The sequence below is a fragment of the Schistocerca cancellata genome, chromosome 1 (assembly GCF_023864275.1).
Source record: "Schistocerca cancellata isolate TAMUIC-IGC-003103 chromosome 1, iqSchCanc2.1, whole genome shotgun sequence".
Taxonomy (NCBI): Eukaryota; Metazoa; Arthropoda; class Insecta; order Orthoptera; family Acrididae; genus Schistocerca; species Schistocerca cancellata.
This window is the reverse complement of record NC_064626.1, coordinates 994,689,878-994,710,872: the sequence shown is the minus strand read 5'-3', so window position 1 is coordinate 994,710,872 and position 20,995 is coordinate 994,689,878. Positions and strand designations below refer to the sequence as shown.

At 42.3% G+C, this 20,995-nt stretch overlaps 1 protein-coding gene and 1 pseudogene across 1 annotated transcript in view; both read left to right on the top strand.

Annotated features, from left to right (window-relative positions):
* Window positions 1-20,995, top strand: part of LOC126120829 (transcription factor collier) — a 483,991-nt gene that overhangs the window by 62,092 nt on the left and 400,904 nt on the right. The window lies entirely within an intron of this gene.
* On the top strand, window positions 8,967-9,083 carry LOC126104301 (5S ribosomal RNA; annotated as a pseudogene).

Genomic DNA, 20,995 nt, shown 5'->3' with positions numbered 1-20,995 from the left:
CCGTTAAATTTCTCATTCCATAGCTTCTAATTTAAATCAAGTGTACTTTTTTGCTTGTGAAAGTCTTATGTCTCCCCACTCGTTAAATTTCTTAACTGTTTCATGCTGTTGTGATGTTGCTACTGATATAGAATATAAAGGTTTTGGAGTCCATATTATGCACACTTTGATACGTTTCATTTTTCAAGTGTTACATAATCTGAGGCAAGTCCATTTGGACTACTTCCGTACGTGCCTCAGTCCGGAACCGCGCTGCTGCTACGGTCGCAGGTTCGAATCCTGCCTCGGGAATGGGTGTATGTGATGTCCTTAGGTTAGTTAGGTTTAAGTAGTTCTAAGTCTAGGGGACTGATGACCTCAGATGTTAAGTCTCATAGTATTCAGTGTCATTTCTGACTTCCGTACGTACTGTTGAAACTACTCTGTATTACATGAGACGTAACTGTCGTTTCAATGAACTAGTGCAACTGCGTGCTGGTGAGACTACTTTTTAATATTTCCGATTATAAATGGGGAAATTACGTGTGTAACAACTGCTGAACTTCCTTATGTGACTTTTAACTGATCACATTAGTTATCTCGTTTTACAGAACATCTTGTGCTCTCTGCTATAGTGTCCTCTGTGTAATATTCAGCATAGGCTCCGGAGAAGTGAACAGTGGAACATAAAGGGAGCTACTTTTAAATTAGTAATAGCCTTCTTTCTATCGCAGTTGTATTGTTTGGTTTGCAAGTCGTAGTTACTGTAATTCGAAGCTTTAACTTGAGCGTGGTTCACTAAACGCACGTATCGTCTTTCTGTGTGTATTTCTACAACCGACGAACGTGTAGATTAAGACAGGTACCACAAAAAGCACAAGGACAAGATATATGATATAATTAATGTTGTACAGAACCTGACATTCGAAACAGTTAGATCCGAATAAAAGTACCCGTTGCTGACGGTAGAAATTTGACGGAACATATTTGAGCATTAAAAAGAAAAGTTGTTTACTTGATTGGGCCACAGTTTGTCTTTAACTGTGACGACTGCGACTGCGGATTAAATAACGAAACGGAAAGTGCGTCAGCAAACCCTCCTTATGCAGTTCACAAGTGGCTACATTATACCACTCTTGCGAATGTATACTTCGGTACGCCTTGTGCCGTTGACAATCTTAGATCGTAGGCTCTGAAACCTTAACTTATCAGTTCGGAAGCAAAAGTGATAGTTCGTGGTAGGTGGCAGGAGTGTCGATGCCCGCAGCCTCTCCGGTAATGAGAAGTGACGCGGTTCTTCAGAACATTTCCTGGCCCGGCTCCCACCTTGGATTTCCTGCCACCCACGCCACAAAAAAGTAGAAAGATCGGCACTCCCAATCAGCCCGGTGGGCGGCAGGTGACGGAATAATGAAACGATTTCCGCCACCGCCGCCGACGCCGCCTAATTGAGTGGCCGGCTGTCAGCAGAGTGAGGTCAGCCGCGGCGTCGCTAGGCGCGGTGTGCCCAGAGATCTCCACAGCTGGCGCGGCCGCCACTCGTGCAGCCTCTTGTAGAGGCAAATTCTAATGGCCAGTCTTTTGAAAAAGAGACAGGTGGAGAAAAGTAAGCAAACTTTTCATTATTTCAAAAGTAAACGCTACAGCTGTTAACACATTTATCGCACTGCGAAACGAGACAGTAAATGCTTGCGGTCGCCTGTCGGACTGTGATTGCACCCAGCCCCGCCCACCTGTTCCCAAGGTAGCTTCGAGTACGCTACAGAAATTTCACTGAGTACCCCTTACACATCCTCTATACAACCCCGATCTCTCCCCGTACGATTTCATTTCTTTGGATCGTGAAGAAAACTTTCGTGGTTGTCGATTTGATTAGAACGAAAAGATGGGCGCCAGGGCACAGTCATGGTTCCGTGTGCAGCAGCAAACATTTTCCATGGAGGCAGTGAGCGGCTTGCCTCAGAGTGGGTTAAATGTATTAACAGTTATGACAATTACTTTTATAATAATGAACAGGTGACTTTTTTTCATCTCTCGCGTTTTTATTTCATTTCTCTTTATGTATGGCGTACCAAAATTGTCCGTTTATTCAGAGATCTCTGTTACAGAGAAGAGACGAGTTTAATAGAGAGAATCAGATCCCATTAACATGTTATTCCAAAACTTCTGACATTGTGGACATAAACTATGGGAAATATTGAAGGTAAGATATACAACACTATTTCGTTCAAGTATGGGAGAACTTACACCGGGGATACAGAGACAACGTGCGATTTTATTAGCACTAATAGTATGAAGCTTTAATACGTGTTTACTACGACATTCCCTCTTTCTAATTTACATCTTGGCAACTCCATTACAGAATCGAAAATCCAGCTCAGAAACGGAAATTTTTGTGAACAGTTTATTTTCACTCCTATGTGTAGAGGTGTTTTATCACCACCATCTATCATTTGAGATCCCTTCTACGTAAAGACAACATCTAGACCTATCCATACCTTGCCGATGTCAGCTACCTGCAGCCATACGGCTCCAGCATGTTTTCTGATTTCATATATCCACTTACCTGCCATCAGGTGCCATCTAGGTGTTTCCTTACGACTGGGAATACATTCCGTTCGCTGGATATATGCTCCGCCCTGCTCTATTCCGTTACGTTCATAATTACGTCCATCTTTCTAGTCTGTTATTTTGTTCATTTCTTTGATTCCCTGCCGATGCTAGAAATTCCTAACAATGTCTATGATTAAGTTGTCTCATCAAATCCGGAAGCAATTTTGTAGCAATGCCTTAACTATTTGCATATGATTGTTCGTAGGTATCTGTTTTTGAAGTTATGCCCTACACAGTATCGTTGCCAATATGTTGTAAGATAACTTTCGGGACCGAAACCGTTGGAAACGTTAACCGGTTCAATCGTCTGGGCTGCGGATATCGTACATCAGAGAAACTTCAAATATGTGTGTAGAACCATCAGAAGAGGCTTGCGCAAAAGTAATTTTTTTTTATATTTAGCTCTGTTCCTTAGCTGTTTCTGCCTTCTTAGAGATGTGGTCAACCTATGCGACTGAACTCATTTAGTTGTGTAGACGTACCACATCTCCAGGTACTTGACAAAAGTGTTTGCAGATACGCGATAATGATATTTCACTAAGCCTTGGCTGCAACGAGCTGCGTACATTGCGATGAGTGGTGAGTATTAAAAGAGTGGAACAAAACCAGAATCCAGGGTGCCACCAGTGCAGCTTCCTATAGGTGCCGCTTCTGTTCAGTCTCGCGGTGGAGACCGTTGGGTCAAACATGGACCAGCCACCACCACAGACATTTCTCTGCATCGATGGTGGTGTCTAGTCAACAAACAGGATGACCGATCTCCGACTCAAAGTTAAATTATGAAACGACTGGCTACTGCAATACGGTCTGCCCACAATCAGCAATGGTATACAACTTACTGATGAGATCCATGCGTCCTGCATTATGTATGTGAAGAACAGTTAGCGTCGCCTGTGACCGTCGGTTAAAACATCATCTCCAGAGGAAAGATTGCGGCACCCAATATTGGTGTGTTGAGAAAAAAGCAGAACGTCGACTATGCATTATGAAAACAGAGAAGTTTTCGTGGATTATTGTTGTCACTATACTGAATCATATTAGAAATTATGACAGTTATTTGGAAACGTACTATGTGCGAAATGTGCTGTCATGGGAAAGAAAGAAAGTCAAGATTCAAAGTCGATAGGAAGACTCTCGGGTGTTGACCAAAACAACGCTAAGGGACGCACAACACTCTGTAAATTGAACGCCGACACAGCACGATTCCACACGGAACAGACAAAACGGATTCACAAAGTGGACTCACCGACATGATGGGACAAACACTGAAGATCAGAAGAAGACTTGAAGGCGCCATAGTGGGAGTGAGACAGTGACACGTGGAGGTACGGCAGCAATTTAACATCTGGAGGGCAAAAGGAAGGACGATGTAACACGGAGGCACATGGTGGACCAGCGAACAGTGCCACGTCACAGTCGGTCTGGAATACTTCACAGGCAAACGGGGTAGGGAGTAATTTAGGCAAAGCTGATATTGTGGTTTGCTTACTAAATGACAGCAGTCCATTAATAAATATTCTTTTATTCTTCTTTGCAAGAATGATCCAATAACATTGTTCTGAGTGCCTATATATATCTCTTATTAACCGATGTACTAGTCCCAAAATTAATCACATAGCTTTATTAATTAACTCATTTCTACAATATGATCCCGACCAGACTTGCGCATAAGCACTCGGAAACACAACCGGAGAGCTTTCGTTTTTTACCTTCCATTCCTTACTCATGAGAGCAGGACGGGCTGTTCTATAGCTTTATTGCCACTCGAATATTTTATATGTGAGTACTTCGCAAAAAAATTAAGATTATCTAACAGAATGCTTATCTAGCAAAACCCGAACAGAAGGTGGTTCCCCAACGATGCTGGATCGAAGCCACAATGGCCCGCTGTCTCTATTGTTTGATCGAAAGAGAAGAAAAAATGTGCATTTCGCCACACACATTTACTTAGAAAATAATATCGTGAAACCACACGCCCTGTTGCAATATCTACAACTACAGAAAAACGTGGCAACAATGGCTACATAATCAGTAAAGAAGGTACAGAATACTCAATTGGCGAATGAGGAGTTTTTGTGGTTTCTTAGTGCCCTTGTACAAGTACTCCCAGTCAGTGAATCTATACTGATACAATAGATCTATGTACTGACATGAGCTAGGACCACGCTTCACAAACGTAACTAGGAATTTTAAACAGAGCCCAACAGAGCTCGATTTTAAATCCGAAATCAAGTGATTAAACTAGCAGCTTCCAGACGCTAACCACTACACTGAAAATAACAACGTTGTAATGTCGAGCATCAAGGCGAAACGTTGCAATACAGGGCTCTCGGCAGCGTGATGCTAAATTCTTTTCCCATTGCTATGTTTTTTTTTTATCTCACTTATATATTCTCAACTTCAGATCGTGAAACTATCTGAAACTGGACAGAAGAATGGGAAACATACATTGACGTACAGGAAAAGGTTCAGATTTCTCGATTCCCTCCTTCCAATTTCTTTAGTTGAAGTCCAAGTTACGTCTTAGTTGCGGAAATATCCCCTCGCAGACAGTAGGAAATGTCAGCGTGATGTACTGGCCTAAACGCTTGGAGCTGGGGTTGCCAGCGCATCCGTGGTGGTACGATCTAAGCACATCGATCCGGCTGCGGTGACTCTTCTTCCGGTCGTCACGATACGGCCACAATCAGATACAGCCCTAATTACTGCCCGTTGCTCTTAAATCATTAAAACAGTATCCAGAGATAAGGCGGCGTGCGTCATCTGTGTCTAATTTCTTTGTCCGAATAATTAATAATTCTTTGTGGCTCATTCGGAGATAACCGTACGCTCCTCGCGCTGCGAGTTAATCGGAATGGTCCGTGCGAAAGGGTGGTCGCCGTCACTATGCTAATGCGGCCAGGGGTGCCAACCTACGGCCGCACGCACGCGCCGTCTTACCTAATCCATTCATTAGCTGATTGCCGGCGTCCCGCGCACGCTACCCCCAGCCAAACGAAACTCGTTGATTTGTTTGCCTCGGTTCAAATGGGAGCTTCTGCACCGTATACGAGGCTCTTTTGGAGAAAGGGGAGACATGTTAGGTTTCTAAGCTTCATTTTTCAATCATTTATGTTGGCTAAACTTAAGGCCTCTGCTAACTGAAAATGCCTCTGTCAACTGCAAGGTGCTGCGGAATACATTTGCTTTAAATTAAAAGTCGAAAATCACATGTGATCATAGATTATTTCGTGGCTAACCACTCGTAGTGTTAGTAACAAGCCTTTTTTTATTTTGTTGCTCTTGCTGCTTATTCAACGTCATAGAACACAATTATAGTATGGCGATCCAATATCCATCGAAGCTCTGTCAATACTAACAACAGTTTTTGAAAGGGTAATAAGTAACTGTATTCCTTGCAGTAGTAAATTCATTGTAAGCGGTCCTTTTCAGTTCATGTTTACACTTCATATAATTACATACCATTGCGATTCTTTAATTTTGTCTTTTCACAGGACTGAGATGTCAAATGAGATCCTCCTCTAACGGTAGTTTTCGTCTGCTCCTATCTGCGATCTCTTTTTACTCTTGAATGGAAGTACTGTACCGCGGTCGTCCTTCTTTCAGCAGTACGTTTTGCTGTTAGTTTCACTTTTTAAGCTTTTTGACAGGAAGCACGGGTCACCTGAAATTCGCGCAGTTGTATTGTGTCGATTGGCTACCCTGTGACATCGACAGCACGTAAAACTTTCACTCACTTTTAAGTGATCCTATAGTGGGAAGATAATAAGACTCTAGAGAGGAATACGACAGAGATAGTACACACGGAAATTATTCTGTCAGAGAAAATTAGTCCAGGCAAAAATGTTAAGCGTTTACTGCTGACACGCAATTGCTTTTTCGTCAATACGATCGTTGAGAATCTATTAACACTTTCTAAAAACTAAATTTAATATTTTTGACCTTATATCATCAGCACGGAGTTGAAATCCTTGCACTCGTGCTGTAAGGAGGAATATTTGTCTCGCAAAGGATTAAGAAAAGATCGTTTGCAGATTGAAAACGCGGCGTTACATTATTCGCTCATCAGAGCAATATTGCTGTACATCTTGCAGAGGTACTCAGTCTGTGGTCTGCAGGCTGCTTTAGATATGTCGAATGACTCGCCAGTAGATTCCATCTCAGAATTGTTAAAAAAACATTTTTGTGTCTTTAATGGCGGCTTCATAAATAGGCCATAAATTTCTGTTGAGCTGGTAACAGAGACGAATCAGGGGATGCCAAATCTGGCATACAGGGAGGACATTTCAATGATTAGTACTGAAACGCTTATGATTTCCTTTTGACTAACACTGCCCTGATGAACGATACGATTCTCATTTGCACTCCAGCTGTGTTGCTCGTGCGCGAATTTCTACTTAATGAAGCAGGCACAATACTTTGGGACGATTACAGACAGGCAGCACTCCACACACCCATACATCATATCCAATACGGATGTGCGAATAAACACACGCAGCGACCAAAAATTGGAATAAACTCTCGACACGCACTCTGGTATGCATACAAAATTTTAAGCTGTGCGACGACCCTATTGATTAAAGCTCGGTTTTCGCGTAATTTCATTGTGTAAATGGTCCAGATGCTAGTGATGGGACAGCGTGCTCCACGATGGCTTTGTCTGCTGTTTCGTTTCGCCGTGATGCGTTGGACTCACTGCTCACTCACGGTAACTAATCGGTGCGCAGTACCCGTAGAACCGTTCTTGAAACGGTTCAAACGTTACTGAAAAATCCCTTTTAGTATTTGCCGTGGTTAGCATCAAATAAATGATGCACACGCCTTGCATAAACCTTTCTCAAGGTTAATTTTCAATTTAAAATGCGCCGCACTCTTTCCTTAAAGCTTGCCTTCAGTGTCGTTTCGAACACCCTAAATTATCAATCCTCCTATACCGTACTACGCAGGTTTTAGATGTTTCCACGTGTTGTTACAGTTTTGGGTCTTTCGTCACGTATCCACCTTTATGATACACACAACTCCGTCCGAATTTAGTCGCCATTAATTAATTTCTGAAAAAGAACCAATTTGTTCTTGATGGACTTTAACCCACCTCAAATGAATTTTATTAGCGAATGTTTCATCTAAAATAACGAAATTTTATGTAGGAGTAGTATTTAATTTATCAGTTTAACCAACTACATAAAACAGGTCTGCTTCAAAAATATGTAGTTCTGCAGATCATTTGACAGTTGGCTCACATTATTGTGCAGCATGTATCGATGTATAAAAAATAATTCTGTGATGAAGTCTTTTCTGTACCGCTTTGAGAAATTTTCTCTGCGTCCCAGTATTACCAAAAAAGAAACGTAACAGATAGCAGCAAAACTGAATGAAATTGATAACTTTGTTGTATTTCGTCGTGACTGACCTGAAATGGCACAGTACTTCAGACTTTTGTTGAAAACTGCTCATACGATAGTACTAGTCTTTTGAATAGGCCTTTTTACACTCTGCTTCATTCTGGATTAATTTTCTAATTACTCAGTTGCTTACAGAGCATTAATCTGTAACGTATCTTCCTTAATTCATTCCTTATTTCGCTCCAAGACAAGAAAAGGAGTCAGTGAAGGAGTTATCCGAATGTGACGGAAATCGGTAGATGTGATGTACGCGTACAGACAAACAAATGATTGGAATTTCAGTAAAATTGGATGACTTATTCAAGAGAAAGAGCTTCGCAAATTGAGCAAGTCAATATCGCGTTACGCCATCTCTGGACCTTATGCACGCAGTTATTCGGCTTGGCATCGATTGATCAATTCTGAGCTGATTGGAGGGCCCTGCCCATAATAGTCCAATCGTTCTCAGTCGATGAGAGATCCGAGACCTTTCTGGCCAAGGTTGGGTTTGGCAAGCACGAACACAAGCAGGAGAAATTCTTGCTGTGTGCGGGCGTGCTTTATCTACGTGCAAGGTAAGCCCAGGATGGCTTGCCACTAATGGCAGCAAAACGGGGTGCAGAATATCGTTGACGTACCGCTATGCTGTAAGGTTGGCGCAGATGATAACCAAGGGCGCCGCGCTATGGAAAGGAATGGCATACCAGACCACCACTACTGGTTATCCGGCTGTATAGCGTGCTACAGTCAGGTTGGTATCCCACCGCAGTCTTGGGGCATCTATAGACACATCTTCAGCCTGGAGTCTCATTGACTCGAGTAGAACAGTCTTCAGTGATGAGTCCGGCTTCGAACTGAGGCTCGATCGCCATCGACAGAATGATCAGTTCGACATAATTTGGCACGGTATCCCTCAAGAGAGCATCCGACAACTGCATCAATCAGTGCCAAGCCGGATAACTGCTTGCATAGGAACCAGAGGTGAACCAACGCGGCAACGGCATTGCCGCAGTGGTTACACCGGTTCCCGTCAGATCACCGAAGTTAAGCACTGTCGGACGTGGCCGGCAGTTGGATGGGTGACCATCCAGCCGCCATGCGCTGTTGCCATTTCTCGGGGTGCACTCAGCCTCGTGATGCCAATTGAGGAGCTACTCGATCGAATAGTAGCTGCTCCGGTCAAAGAAAACCGTCCTAACGACCGGGAGAGTGGTGTGCTGACCACACGCCCCTCCTATCCGCATCCTCATCTGAGGATGACTCGGCGGTCGGATGGTCCCGATGGGCCACTTGTGGCCTGATGACGGAGTGCTTTTTTCATTTTATGAAGCTCTTTCTCTTGAGTAAATCATTCAATTTTTCTAAAATTTTAATCATTTTTTTGTCTGTAATTGTACATCATATCTACCGATTTCCACACGATTCGGATACTTCCTTAGAGAAGTTTTTTTTATTTTATGTAAATTTACTCCCTGAGCGAGAGAATTCACATATTGTTCGTAGTACACACAGGTTTATTTACATGACAAAGTTCTTAGTCTTGAAATGCACTCTTCTAGCAAATGCAATGTATTTTATTGACTATCTGATGTAGTTTCAGTTGAACAGTGTCATAGGTTTGCTGTACAGTAATACATTTTAGAGCACAGAGGGAGTAAAATTCAGAGAGAACAAATAAAAACTTTGAGATTTCCTGAAAACATTGTGATTCTGTCAGAGACGGCAAAGGACGTGGCGATCAGTTGAACGAAATGAACAGCGTGTAAAGGGACACCCTCCTCTAGCATTACTTTTCCTCAACAGTAGTTGTTGATTCCAGTACTATTTTTCAAATTTTGGACGGGTCAATATTATCTCAGCTGCTTTTCTGAAAACTTTCATATAATTTTATAAAATTTATGAAAAGGAATTACCTTATTATGGATGTTAACATCCATAAATTCTAGTTCTGAATGTACAGTTACAATTATTGTTTTTGAAACATTTGAAATCACGAATTATTTGGTACACTTAAAAACTCTCATATTAATTACACATGTAGTACTGTTTAATATGTTTATTTCTCGATTCATTTATGAAATAATAATCGAAACTAATAGAAATTCATTTGTCAAGTAAAATTGTAAATCCTTTGGAATATTGTTATTCCCGCTGAGTGACACAGTAGTAAAAATGCCTCTGATGTGATCGGACGTATTTTTGTATTTTGTGCGAGCAATGTAATTTTGGCTTTGTTAAAGTGAAAAGTCAAAAGACTGTGTGATATACTAAAATGTGACAAAATATATTAAATAACAACAAAAATTCTGTAACAACGATCTTCACATTTATTTAGATCAGTTCAACCATGAACATCTAAAATGTGAGAATTTCACCTTCAAGAATCAGACACCTAGACAAGAAGAACTGGAGCCAACTCTATCTGAAAAGATGAGTAAACTAGAAAGTTTATTGTAATCGTCGCTCCTGTCAAATCTTTATAAAAGACTAATATGGACAACAGCGGCAAGTAGGAAGGAAGGGGTAGGTTACAAGTGTCTTCAAAAGAGATTATAAGAGAATGTTAACTAAGGTAAAACAACGGTATCTGAATATAACCGAGTTAAATGAGACGGTGCTAAAGAAATGAGAGTAGGAAGTGAGACGCAACAAGTAGTAGATTAGTTTCGTTATTCGGGCAAATCAAATAAATGACTGTGTTCGAAGTACAGAGGATGTTGAATACAGATTGGCGATAACAAGAAAAGCGTTAATAAATAAGAGAATTTTTCCGACATCGAAAATAAGTTAGAAAATCTTTTCTGAAAGTATTTTTCTGAAGTGTATCCTTGTACAGAAGTGAAACGTGACGACAGGGCTTTCAGTGAAGAAGGGAAGAGAAGTTATCGAAATGTGGTGTTAAGAAGGATGCTGAAGATCACATGCGTAGCTGGGATAAATACACTACTGGCCATTAAAATTGCTTCACCAAGAAGAAATGCAGATGATAAACGGGTATTCATTGGACAAATATATTATACTAGAACTGACATGTGATTACATTTTCACGCAATGTGGGCGAATACATCCTAAGAAATCCTAAAAAATGACTTAGTTGACAACATCGGTAGCTCCGTGAGGCTATTTGCAGATGACACGGTTGTCTACAAGAAAGTAGCAACATCAGAAGACTCGTACGTACTCCAGGAAGACCTGCAGAGGATTAATGCATGGTGCGACAGCTGGCAGCTTTCCCTAAACGTAGATAAATGTAATATAATGCGCATACATAGGGGCAGAAATCCATTCCAGTACGATTATGCCATAGGTGGTAAATCATTGGAAGCCGTAACGACCGTAAAATACTTAGGAGTTACTATCCGGAGCGATCTGAAGTGGAATGATCACATAAAACAAATAGTGGGAAAAGCAGGCGCCAGGTTGAGATTCATAGGAAGAATTCTAAGAAAATGTGACTCATCGACGAAAGAAGTAGCTTACAAAACGCTTGTTCGTCCGATTCTTGAGTATTGCTCATCAGTATGGGACCCTTACCAGGTTGGATTAATAGAAGAGATAGACATGATCCAGCGAAAAGCAGCGCGATTCGTCATGGGGACATTTAGTCAGCGCGAGAGCGTTACGGAGATGCTGAACAAGCTCCAGTGGCGGACACTTCAAGAAAGGCGTTACGCAATACGGAGAGGTTTATTATCGAAATTACGAGAGAGCACATTCCGGGAAGAGATGGGCAACATATTACTACCACCCACATATATCTCGCGTAATGATCACAACGAAAAGATCCGAGAAATTAGAGCAAATACGGAGACTTACAAGCAGTCGTTCTTCCCACGCACAATTCGTGAATGGAACAGGGAAGGGGGGATCAGATAGTGGTACAATAAGTACCCTCCGCCACACACCGTAAGGTGGCTCGCGGAGTATAGATGTAGATGTAGATGTACCCAGAACAACCACCTCTGACCGTAATAACGGCCTTGATACGCCTGGGAATTGAATCAAACAGAGCTTGGATGGCGTGTACAGGTACAGCTTCCCATACAGCTTCAACACGATACCACAGTTCATCAAGAGTAGTGACTGGCGTATTGTGACGAGCCAGTTACTCGGCCACCATTGACCAGACGTTATCAGTTGGTGAGAGATCTGGAGAATGTGCTGGCCAGGGCAGCAGTCGAACATTTTCTGTATCCAGAAAAGCCCGTACAGGACCTGCAACATGCGGTCGTGCATTATTCTGCTGAAATGTGGGGTTTCGCAAGGATCGAATGAAGGGTAGAGCCACGAGTCGTAACACATCTGAAATGTAACGTTCACTGTTCAAAGTGCCGTCAGTGGGAACAAAAGGTGACCGAGACGTGTAACCAATGGCACCCCATACCATCACGCCGGGTGATACGCCAGTATGGCGATGACGAATACACGCTTTCAATGTGGGTTCACCGCGATGTCGCCAAACACGGATGCGACCATCATGATGCTGTAAACAGAACCTGGATTCATCCGAAAAAATGACGTTTTACCATTCGTGCACCCAGTTTCGTCGTTGAGTACACCATCGCAGGCGCTCCTGTTTGTGATACAGCGTCAAGGGTAACCGCAGCCATGGTCTCCGAGCTGATAGTCCATGCTGTTGCAAACGTCGTCGAACTGTTCGTGCAGATCGTTGTTGTCTTGCAAACGTCCCCAAGTGTTGACTCAGGGATCGAGACGTGGCTGCACGATCCGTTACAGCCATGCGGTTAAGATGCCTGTCATCTCGACTGTGATACGAGGCCGTTGGGATCCAGCACGGCGTTCCGTATTACCCTCCTGGACACATCGATTCCATATTCTGCTAACAGGCATTGGATCTCGACCAACGCGAGCAGCAATGTCATGATACGATAAACCGGAATCGCGATAGGCTACAATACGACCTTTATCCGAGTCGGAAACGTGATGGTACGCATTTCTCCTCCTTACACGAGGCATCACAACAACGTTTCATCAGGCAACGCCGGTCAACTGTTGTTTGTGTGTGAGAAATCGGTTGGAAACTTTCCTAATGTCAGCACGTTGTAGGTGTCGACACTGGCGCCAACCTTGAATGAATGTTCTGAAAAGCTAATCATTTGCATATCACAGCATCTTCTTCCTGTCGATTAAATTTCGCGTCTGTAGCACGTCATCTTCGTGGTGTAGCAACTTTAATGGCCAGTAGTGTAATAAAGAGGTACTGAGTCGAACTGAAGCGAAAACAAATTTATGGCACATCTGGACTAAAAGAAGGGATTGATTGACAGTTTATATCCTGAGGCATGTAAAAATAGCGAGGTTGGTAAAGGAGGGATGTGTGTTCGTAAACTGTAGAAGGAGATCAAGGCTTTACTGCAGTATGAAGGTTCTAATGGATATTGGTTGCAGTAGTTACGAAAATATTAAGAGTCTTGCATAGGATAGACCAGCATGGAGAGCTGCATGAATCAGGTTTCGGACCGCAGACCACAACAAGAATAACGGCTTGCAGTTCTCAGCCATTTGTTTTATCATAGGTTATAGAGGTCAATAGTCGTAGACAAAAACATCATAATTTTATCTCTACCAGAGTCACACGTTCTAGTCAAAGATAACAAAGTAACCCTTTGTAGTGTATAACTGATTGGCGGCAGTTTCCTAAGCCGTAGTGGACTAAGGATTATCTCATGTTTTTCGTCACGGCGAGATCTACTTACGAAATTTCAGTCACCAACTTTCTCTTCCGAATGCGAAAATATTTGGTTGAGCCCAACCTACATAGGTAGGAATGATCATCAAAATAAAATAAGAGAAATCAGAGCTCGAACAGAAAGGTTTAGGTGTTCGTTTTTCCCGCGCGCTGTTCGGGAGTGGAATGGTAGAGAGATAGTATGATTGTGGTTCGACGAACCCTCTGCCAAGCACTTAAATGTGAATTGCAGAGTAGTCATGTAGATGTAGATGTAGATCTTTCCCACCGGCATATCGTACCACCATGCGAAAGTCGACTACATCTTTACTACAGTTCCTGCGTGTATGGCTAGACCAGTGAGGCGCCCGGGAGAAGACCATTTGGCGGTGGGCGTGCGTGCTGGGCGCAGCGAGCGCCGGCCGCTGGCACACTTTGCGGCTGACGGGCGCCGCGATCCCAGGTGCACGAGGAGGTGGCGTGGGAGGAGCGGCGCCACGGCGGGGGCGGAGGCGGAGCCGGAGCGGGCCAAAGTGCGGCCGCGGAGCCCAATTAACACGAGTTATTACGGCGCCACGCCGCGGTGCCTGATTTAAGGCCGGATTACCACGAAGCGGGCCCACCGGAAAGCGAACCGACCGGCAAAAAGGCCCGTGATGGGTGGCTGCTGCTCCTGTCATCCAGGCCGTCGCCACTCCTTCTCTCACAAAACTACGTGGCTTTGTATGGCTCAACTACTGAAATTAAAACTAATTATCTGACACATTTGGACCTTTGACGAATTTTCTTAAAACATCTGCACAGACATTACGAGAACGATAACCCTTCAAACTATCGTGCATACATCACACACCATACTAGAAAATACAGAGAAGGGGTTAGGTACGATACAGAGATAGATAGTTCCTTCCCTCCCTCCCTCCCTCCCCTCTCTCTCTCTCCCCCTCTCCCCCTCTCCCCCTCTCCCCCTCTCCCCATCTCCCCCTCTCCCCCTCTCCCCCTCTCTCTCTCCTGTTGCAGGTAAAGAGTATTGCATTCTCTGGTTGTGATTCTTGACGGACTCGTACTGAGACTGACCTGAATATTCGGCAGTAAATAGGATGAGCAGAGACTAGCCTAACATTTGTAGCCAGGAAACCACCCCCCAAACGCAACTGACGTAGTCGCTAAGATAAAGATGATTTACGAAAAGTGAAGTAAACTCCTCAAAAACTGTACTATTTGAACCTCATTTTGATATTTTCTGTCCTGATCGCGCAATGTTATTTCCTCGGTTAATTGCAGGCTAGAATGTATCTACTTGTTTGCATTTTGTCAACCGTAAATAATATCTTTCGTAGGGTGCTTTCAACGGGTCTTTTCTTAAGTAATAACGAAATTGCCATGCTTACGATGTTTATGGCTCGCCGCTGACAACATTTCTCTGTGCGTAGACCCAAGCCACGGTCGGCCTCTTTAAAAACTGTTCGAGACTGCAGTGACACCTATTAAGAGCGAGCATTTGCTCACTTTACTCAGGGATCCCTCCATTCTACAAATCATAGGTAAATTTTCTTTCGAGAATTCAAAAAATGTCCAGAAATTAAGAACAGGTTCATCCTATCAGCATTTGAGCTCAGTTGCTAACGAATGCGAGCCAGGAAGCGGTTTAAGTGGATATCGAAAACCGCGTATCTGACCAGCCATAAGATTTCACTATTGCAGCTAACCCCACAGATCACTAGAAACAAATCATTTTCCAGCATTTCGGCTCCTTGGTGTAGCGTTGATAGTGTTAGTGCACAAATCAGTACAGTAACAGGTCTCCCTTGGCTTCGACAAGTAAGTCGTTTATGCACCACATTGCAAAAACTGCTTACGAGTAGCTAGGCGGTCTTCATTCCATGTACTCTGTTCCTTCTACCTGTATAACTAATGATTATGATTATGTTTGTTATTATTATTACCATTTTTATTATTACTACTACTATTACTCCTACTATTTTTACCACCTCAGAAGCCAGAGTCTGTAAAGCATCCTATGCAGTGGCTGTGAACTCCGAATCCTTGTGGTGGAAGAAATGTTCACCGCTTGTATGTGGCCGGCTAGGGACGAGAGGTGGTGACTAGACCCTGCGTTTGTGTCTTATATAAAGTTCTGAATCTGTGCGCAGCGGCTCCTGGAGTAAGGGAATGGTGCCATGTTGGTGGTGATAGTGATCTGTCCGTCAGATGGGAACACTAATTGTAAGCTCGGTGACCCCATTGTTCGACTGGCACCAGGTTTCACCGTCTCTTCTTCCATCATCACACAACACAAACGTGACACCACATTACACGTACATTCATTACAGTTACCTACACTCAAGAGAAACCTCGAAGACGCAACTCTAACACACCGCGAGGAAATGGACCACTGAGCGAGGAGGGAGAAGACCCTTTCCGACTAGGCAGATGAACCTAGGTCTCGGGTGTTTCCTAGCTGACAGTGACATATGCTTTTCTTTTTGGACTGTCAATAGTCCTTCAACTGACGTGATACCGCCTTAGATCTCTTCATTTAAACAATGAGACCACACTCGAAAGAAGTGAAATTCATATCCCTGTCCCACCATCCAGATTAACGTTTTGTGCAATTTTCCTAAGTCACTTTAGACAATTATAGTTAAGATTACTTTAACCTGAGAAAGTCCAATATTCTTCAGTAGCCGAGAATTTGCGTCAAGTCCAGCGACCTAAATACACTTTAAATGGTACCGTTCTTCTCTTTTTGATTCCATTTGATTCATCTCTGTGTGCTAACTACACTCAATTTTTTCGATAAGTTGTTTTCATATTTTTAGTTATCGACCCTCCTTATTATTTAAACGCTGTCCCACCTACCTCCTCCCTCCCTCTGCTGCTTATTCCGAAGATAGGATCACTATTGCCCATCGTCCATCTTTTGTAAGAGGTTTTCCATAGAGTCCTTTACTTGGCTATTCTTTCTAGCAAATTACTTCTTGCTTTATCTAACAGTAAATAGCGTCTCGGGTGGTTCTTAACGTGCGACTACTTACAGAAGTCCAGTGTGGGCTGTAATTATCATATGGCATCGAGATTTGGTAGATATTCAAATGCTTTAATGCGGAACCGATTTACGCTGGAAAAATTAGTTCCAGTCTTGGCCGTCAGGCGCAAATCTGGCACTGAATCCTAGAAAAACGTATAGAAATGTTTCCACTTGTTACTGACAAGGAACAGGATGTGGACAGAAAATGTCTTCAAGTGGGAAACGCATAATATTGATTTTATTATTAAGCGCCACTTACACAGTTCGTTCAGTATGAGCACGGGAGACGTCGACAAGATGCTGTACAGCGCCAGATTTGCACTTTCAGGCTAAAACTGGGATTAATTTTTTCCGGCGTATAGCGGTTCCGCATTAAAGCATTAGATTATCTGCCTAGTTTCGCTGTCATACGATAATTACAGCCATGCTTATTCGCTAGTTTCTGTCAGAATAACTACTGCATCTGCGAATCCAAACATTGGTGTTTCTTTAACTTGCACTTTTATTCCTGCTGTCACACTTTTTCATTCCCTTCATTTCTCCTGCTATGTATAAAGAGGACAACATTGGCTGTAAACTGTAGCGTAACCTTGCACCCTTCAAAACATGAATATGTTTACCTAATTCACATGAATTTGCTCTATGACTTTCTTCTCGACTAACAAGGGAATGGTCCAGTCCGACATGTCGAAACCTACACTGAAATTTTTCACACAGGACGAATACATCGAAAGAAATGCACAGTCAAAATTTTAGCTTCTAAGGCGGACAGCAAGTTTTTTTTAAAATTAAGGCTACTCATTTTTGCCGCACGAAGAACCACTTATAACGGCGATTTATACTGTCCTTCCCGCCTAGCGCGCGATCGGCGAATGAGCAGAAGCACCCATGACATGAGAACGTAGCGCGAAGCCCAAAGTGCACACAAGCGAATATTAAGCAGTTAATCCGTTCTAAACATGTATCAAATTATTAATTTTTTGAATAACTATCATTTCACATCTAAAGTTAAACTGTTGCAGACATATTTGTTACAACAATGACTAACAGAAGAAAATCAAGCCACTTAATCATGTTACATTACAGACGTCTGTCGCGACTTAAATTTGTTGACATTAAGTATTTTACAACAATTCCTGTTGCGCAGTTCTTGTGATAATTTTTTTGTAGTGTATATTACTAACAATGAAACAGTTTCTTGTTAATTCCCTATAATCGCCACAAAAATGCAAAGTGTCTGTTGGGTGACGCATACAAACATTTTCCTTACACTAAGAACACCTGATAAAAGAATAATTAATGCATTCAAGCACTTCACAATAATTACTAAATTTATTTATACAGAACAGGAACGGAGTAAGGAATGTTCCTGGCCGATCTTCTGCATATTGTACTGAATACCAAGTATACTTGATCAAATTCGTAAAATATGATTATGCAAATTGTTAGTGCTGAGATGGCTGCCGTTTAACAGTACTATTCCTCTGACAAAGTTGAAATGACAAAGAGCTATCGGAAATTACGTTCCCTGACAACTTTTGAAAAATGCTTTGCACTGTTGAAAATTTTTTTTATCGAGAGGCCTAATCACACTTTTGTCCCTGGATAAAATCCGAATTATATTTCCTCGTCCTCCTAAAGACAGAGATGTAGTTATGTCCGGACCAAAAGCCCAACGAAAGCAATGGATTATTTTGTGCAGATGGTTAGAAGACATTTTGGATCTAATATTCATAATGATTCCCTCCCATTTTTTCCAGATTTAGGTACATAGATTACGAGGTTTTTGCAAGTAAACAGTCGATTTTTTTTAATTTTTGTCTTAATTTATCTTGAAGTTCCTGTAGACAGACACAAAGCTGCGGAAACAGTAATCCACTGATACTTGCAACAGGCGTTGTTGTACACGAATCTGTCATAGCTTTCATCGACTGTACAAGCGAGTGTGTCTCTTTTCGCTCGAAATAATAAACTTGCGGTTTGCACGCAGTTCTTGCACGAAACCTTACTGATTGGCTTTATACACACCATTTTAGGAGAAAACAAGAAGCTTCGTCTTCGTGTCTGTAGTGTTACCTATTAATGACATCTACTCTACACATTTACTTCAGGTAAACTTTGTAATTTTGGGATTTCCTTTCCGAATAATTTCCTAAATCTTTTTAACCAGCTCGAAGAAGCCAGGAAATCAGTAACGTTTATCTCACTTGTAATTCAGAGGACCCAGTCTCCTAGATCTCCCCCCGGTAACAGTCCACTGACTCTCACGTGCAGCTCTACATCTTTCGAATAGTTTTTCTTTCACACTTTTGAGAGTTTCATTTTGGCGTATGTTTTGTACTTCGTGTACATCTTTCTCCCATTTACACATTTCATGCCCATATTTTACGAAACAAAAATGGCTTTTCACACTGTTTAAGTTTAACCTTTTTCTCTCCCTTCGTTTATCCAAATATTTCCTCTGGACTTTAATTAGCACAACAATCGTCGCTCGAACTGCAACTCATGGAACCTCCCGAGTTATTTCCTGTTTACTCCAATACTCATATTTCCACAATTTCTCTGAAATGTAGATATCATTTGAACGTATCTCCAACAAACTGACTAATAAACAACACCTATGTAAGAATTCGGGAGAAGGAGGTAATTTCGTTTGGACGTGACTTCCGTCTGTTTCATTTTTGTAAGGCTGTAAACATTTATTGGAATCCACATTGCTGTGAAACTCTGGAACTGCACAGAGATTGACGCTACTGGCAACCTCCTCTAATTATTTCGGATGTTAAATGAGGTGCAGATTCTAGGGAACAGTAACGGTGGACAATTAGTCAGAGAAACTATCAACAGAAACTGAAATTTGCTTTACAAATTACGATCGCGTAGTGCCGTGTTATCTGTTTACCGATGTGCGTCAACCAAGGACATATGCCTGCCTCGTTACTACTGCTTCGACAGGGTATACATTTCTCCAGTCGCCTGGCAATCTACGAGTTTGGCAATTGTCAACATTTAAAAAAAAATACTTTCATTGTGTCGTAGCAGCTAAACTTCTGACATTGTGTTTCTTTGAGTGTATTCTTCCTGTATAAAAAATTTCATGACAGGTTTCGACATGTTAGACTGGACCGTTCCCTATTGAGAAAATACTTGATGTCGGTGCGAAATACATTGTACGTGTACATGCGTACTCATCAGTTCACTGTATGCATGTATCAGAGGGTCTTTTTTTTACCAATGTCAGTGTCCCTATGTCCTACTACATGACTGCCAAAGTTTGTCTGTACGTCTTATTCTAAGCATCTCTTTAAGAGAGGAATGGTATTGGCAGTGGAATCACTACACAGTCGAAGTTGCTTGTTCGTTCCCTAATTTTAACTTACATTTTGTCGCAAGAATAACGTCAGATTTCTTTCGACTATATTCATTTAATGTTTGTGAGCTTATCTGATATAGTTTTGTATGAAATACAACGAACTGTTAAGGTTTTAACAGTTCTTCTAAATCTTCGACCTCTTCCGGCAAGACGAAGTCGTATGGGGTGCACGTACAACTATCTCGCAAACAGTTTATTTGTGCCACCACGTTCACAATGTTTTTACTTCCAGTGTAGTATAATTTCATCTGTGTAGATTTTCGCTACTGTGATACGCCCTGTATATCGAGGTTATCCGTTGCCGTGGTCCTGAAGCATCTCGGTGTTACTTTAGCTGCAGTCACACTATGGCACACCGTATTCGTCGACTTTTCTTCATTTAATGTCTTTTATTGCATATTTAGATATCCATAGCATATTATTTTAAGAACAGGCCGTACAATGTACAATTTCCCATGTCATAACATAAATTGTCCCTTAACAAAGCAAATACACTACTGGTCATTAAAATTGCTACACCACGAAGATGACGTGTTACAGACGCGAAATTTAACCGACAGGAAGAAGATGCTGTGATATGCGAATGATTAGATTTTCAGAGCGTTCACACGAGGTTGGCGCCGGTGGCGACACCTACAACGTGCTGACATGAGGAAAGTTTCCAACCGATTTCTCATACACAAACAGCAGTTGACCGGCGTTGCCTGGTGAAACGTTGTTGTGATGCCTCGTGTAAGTAAAAAATGGTTCAAATGGCTCTGAGCACTATGGGACTCAACTGCTGAGGTCATTAGTCCCCTAGAACTTAGAACTAGTTAAACCGAACTAACCTAAGGACATCTCAAACATCCATGCCCGAGGCAGGATTCGAACCTGCGACCGTAGCGGTCTTGCGGTTCCAGACTGCAGCGCCTTTAACCGCACGGCCA